This window comes from Colobus angolensis, unplaced genomic scaffold (assembly GCF_000951035.1).
Source record: "Colobus angolensis palliatus isolate OR3802 unplaced genomic scaffold, Cang.pa_1.0 Scaffold25, whole genome shotgun sequence".
NCBI lineage: Eukaryota > Metazoa > Chordata > Mammalia > Primates > Cercopithecidae > Colobus > Colobus angolensis.
In genome coordinates, this window is record NW_012115710.1 from 4,573,141 (window position 1) to 4,577,817 (window position 4,677).

The 4,677-nt window shown below is 51.1% G+C and overlaps 1 protein-coding gene across 1 annotated transcript in view; it reads right to left on the reverse strand.

The window, feature by feature from the left end:
• Positions 1 to 4,391, reverse strand: part of ALDH16A1 (aldehyde dehydrogenase 16 family, member A1) — a 17,565-nt gene extending 13,174 nt beyond the window's left edge. Inside the window, exon 1 of the mRNA XM_011946522.1 lies at positions 4,266 to 4,391. The gene's annotated coding sequence lies outside the window, so the exon portion shown is untranslated. The remainder of the gene's footprint in view (positions 1 to 4,265) is intronic.
• Positions 4,392 to 4,677: the final 286 nt, after the last annotated feature.

Below are 4,677 nucleotides of genomic sequence, written 5' to 3' on the forward strand. Positions count from 1 at the left end.
TTACAGGCGGCCGCCACCATGCCCAGCTAATTTTTATATTTTTAGTAGAGATGGATTTTCACCATGTTGGCCAGGCTGCTCTCAAACTCCTGGCCTCAGGTGATCCACTCGCCTCAGCCTCCCAAAGTGCTGGGATTACAATCATGAGCCACCATGCTTGACTTCTGTTTTCTCTTTAAAGCGAAAAAAGTTACTTAGAAGTTCCAAACTCAAACGCCCACAGGGAAAAGAGACATCTGTGAGATAGTCAGGGATATTTGATCATGAACTGGCCATTGGATGACATTAAAGAATGATTGTTGGCTGGGCATGGTAGCTCACATCTGTAATCCCGGCACTTTCCCACACTGAGATGGGAGGACTGCTTGAGCTGAGGAGTTTGAGACTAGTCTGGACAGACACAGCAAGACCCCATCTCTACAAATAAAAATAAAAAATTTGCCAGTCATGGTGGTACACACATGTAGTCTCAGCTACTCAGGAGGCTGGGGTGGGAGGATTGCTTGAGCCCAGGAGTTCCAGGCTGCAGTGAGCTGTGATTGCGCTACTGAACGCTAGCCTGGGCAACAGAGTAAGACCCTGTCTCAAACAAACAAACAAACAAAAAACAAAAAGAATGAGTTAATGTTGTTAAGTGTGGTAATAGACCATGGTAGTTTTGTAACAAAATGAACCCTTATCTGTTAGAAGAAAGGATTCAAATATTTATAGGAAAATACTGTGACATCTGGGATTTGTTTAAATTACTCCAAAGAAAATACAGAAGGAAACAGCGCTGATAAATGTTGATGATGGTCAAAGCAGAGTGATGGGTAAATAGGAGTTCAAAATAAATGCTAATTATTCTGTGGAAGTTTGAAAATTTTCCCCCAAAAGAAAAACAAAATTCCAAAAGAATGTCCAGAGGGTTCCAGGAGGCCTGAGATGAGGGCCTGGATAAGAGGAGCTTATGATTCATTGAAAGGACAGGAGCTATTGGTTCCAGATGATTTTTGTCAGGGAAGTTGAGCCAAAGTTTGACACATTTTGGAATTTTATTTTCAAGAGGACCTCCCGGATGTTTACATGGAATCAATTGTCCAGCATTTCACATTTTCAAAAATAAAGTTCAGGCCAAAGAAAACATGTTTGTTGGTTGAGTCTGGCCCAGAGAACATGGGTCTGAAATGCAAGGGCTCAAGTCCAAGTCTCAGCTTCACTTTTTATGTTTTATTTTTATATTAAAAAAGATGAGGCCTAACCATGTTGCCTCACCATGTTGCCCAGGCTGGTCTTGAACTCCTAGGCGCAAGAGATCCTCCTGCCTCAGTCTCCCAAACTGCTGGGATTACAGGTGTAAGCTACTTGCCTGGCCTCAACTTCTTATTTTTTTGAGGGAACACGGTCTCATTCTGTCACCCAGGCTGGAGTTTAGTGGTATGATTACTGCACCTCCCAGGCTCAGGTGATCCTCCCACCTCAGCCTCCTGAGTAGCTGGGACTACAGGTGTGCGCTGCCACCGCTGGCTAATTTTTTGTTTTCTGTTTCTTTTTTTTTTTTTTTTGAGACAGAGTCTTGCTCTGTTGCACAGGCTGGAGTGCAGTGGTGCAGTCTTGGCTCATTGCAACTTCCGCCTCCCAGGTTCAAGCAATTCTTCTGCCTCAGCCTCCAGAGTAGCTGGGATTACAGGCGCCTGCTACCATGCCCGGCTAATTTTGTATTTTTAGTAGAGATGGGGTTTCACCATGTTGGCCAGGCTGGTCTCGAACTCCTGACCTCAAGTGATCCGCCCACCTGGGCCTCCCAAAGTGTTGGGATTACAGGTGTGAGCCACCACGTCTGGCTGCCTGACTTTTTTAACATACCCACCAGGCAAAATTCCAACTGAAAAGGACTATCTCTATCATATCCTGCTGAGCAAAGTTCCCAGGAACAACCTATCACATCCCAGCAGAAAAAGGGCCAAACTGCCTGATCATAGGAACATCTTGTCAATATCCTGCCAGGCAGCAAGCCATACTGCCCAGACCCCTCCCGCCCATACCTAGAAGTACCCTAGCCTGTAAGCAGCGGTGGGCTCCAGCATGAAGCTGGTACCCCCATCTCCGCAGGTTTTTACAATATACCTGTGTTGCCGTAGACCTCCTGGGTCCCTGTCTTTCTTTCACCCTCGCCTTCCCTTCAAAAAACCTAACAGTTGGTATGGCTAGTTTTTTACATTTTAGCCATTTAGGTGCATAGTGATAGCTCATTGTGGGTTTAATTTACCTTTCTCTCTTTTTTTTTTTTTTTTTTTGAGACAGAGTCCTCACTCTGTTGCCCAGGCTGGAGTGCAGTGGCACGATCTCGGCTCATTGCAACCTCTGCCGCCCGGGTTTAGGCCTCAGCCTCCCGAGTAGGTGGGACTACAGGCGTCTGCCACCACGCCCAGCTAATTTTTTTGTATTTTTAGTACAGATGGGGTTTCACCGACTTGGCCAGGCTGGTCTCGAACTCCTGACCTCATGATCCGCCTGCCTCAGCCTCCCAAAGCGCTGGGATTACAGGCGTGAGCCACTGCGCCTGGCCATTTTTTGTTTGTTTGTTTATTTGTTTTTGGAGACAGAGTCTTGCTCTGTTGCCCAGGATGGAGTGCAGTGGTGCGATCTCCGCTTACTGCAACCTTCGCCTCCCAGGTTCAAGCAATTCTCCCACCTCAGCCTCCCGAGTAGCTAGGATTACAGGCAAACACCACCATGCTGAGGTAATTTTTGTATTTTAGTAGAGACGGGGTTTTACCATGTTGGCCAGGCTGGTCTCGAATTCCTGACCTCAGGTGATCCGCCCACCTCAGACTCCCAAATCTGAGCCACCATGCCTGGCCCAATGTTTAGTATTTTAGTAGAGACCAGGTTTCACTATGTTGCCCAGGCTGGTCTCGAATTCCTGAGCTCAAGCAATCTGCCTGTCTCGGCCTCCCTAAGTGCTAGGCTGTGCCAGGGTTCTGATCCAGTCTCTTCCACCTGGGCCATTGCTCTGGCCTCCTGCCCTCCCCGTCAAGGAAGCCTAAGCTTCTTCCACCTGGGTACTGAGGGACCCCAGGGGATCATGAGAGCCCCGTGAGGGAATTCTGAGAGTGCCTGGGGAAATGACATAAAGTTCGAGGCGCCCTACTTATTTGCAGGAACCCCACGAGGGTTCTGGGGGCCTCCGAGGGATCATGGGAGTCCTAAGGAGGTTCTGAGGACCCCCAGGGGATCATGGGACCCTCATGAGGACTTCAAGGGTTCCTGAACAATCATGGGAACCCTATGGGACATTCTGAGAGCTAGAGAGATCGTAGGAGCCCCGTGAGGGTTTTGTGAGGGGCCATAAGTAATTACAAGAAGTCCTGATGTGGCTGGGTGCAGTGGCTCACGCCTGTAATCCCAGCACTTTGGGAAGACGAGGTGGGTGGATCACTTGAGGCCAGGAGTTCGAGACCAGACTGGCCAACATGCTGAAACCTCGTCTCTACAAAAAGTACAAATATTAGCTGGGAGTGGTGGCACATGTCTCTGGTCCCAGTTACTTGGGAGGCTGAGGTGAGAGGACAGCTTGAGCCCAGGGGATTGAGGCTGCAGTGGGGTGCAATCACGCCACTGCACTTCAGTTTGGGCGACAGAGTGAGACCCTGGCTCAAAAACAAAAACAAACAAACAAAAAACCCAAACCGGAAGTCCTGATGTATTCTAGGCTCCTGAGAGTTCCCGTGAGTGCACATGAACCCCACGAGTATTGAGGGGCCCTATGGGATCACGGAGTCACCATGGAAGTTCTGAAGGTGTCCGGGTAATCAAGGGGATCAAGGGAGTCCCTCAGGAGGTCTGGGGTGCTCCGGGGGCCCATGAAAGCCATAGGATGTTTTAAAGAGTCGTGGAAAGACAATGGAGGTTGTGGATCGCCGGAGCCCCACATGAATCTTAAGGGGTCTGGTGGTGCGCGTCAGGTTCTGAGGGGACCCTGAGGAATCACGAGAGCTTCTAGAGGAGTTCGGGAAAACCGCGGAAGCACCTCGAGAAGTTCAGGATCAAGGGGCAAGAGGACCGCTGGGGAAGATGGCAACAGACTAAAAGGCCGAAGCCGCCACCGCCAAGGCTCAAGGGAACGTCCTACAGGGCGCGATCCTATTGGGCGGCGGGAATCACGGGGACTGAGAGAGGCGGAGTTGCTGAGCTGCCGCAGTGGATGACGGGACTCCGCGCGAAAAACCGGGCGCCGAGGCCTGGGTAACGCAGCGGGCAGCGCCAGCCGGGCAGGCTCTCACCAGTGCGCATGCGTGGCTCTCCGGCACCGGTCCGTACTCCAGCGAGGTGAAGATCTCGCGGGCGCGGGGCCCTGCACGCGTCGCAGCCATCGCCTACCCGGAACGCTTTCCGCGAAGACTGGGGTGCTCTGTGTTAAGGGGAACCTTGAGGTCCGAAGGGCCACACCTCCCGTTCCAGCCCAAAGAGGCAGGACTAATGGGAATGGGGTGGGGCTACGAGATACAGAGAGCAGCCTCGCCCACACTTTTTGCCTTAGGACCTGTTGGCCCAGCCTACGGGGAAGCGTATTTAGGAGCATGCGCACTGCTTAAAACGGGGAGAAGCCGGGCGCGGTGGCTCAAGCCTGTAATCCCAGCACTTTGGGAGGCTGAGACGGGCGGATCACGAGGTCAGGAGATCGAGACCATCCTG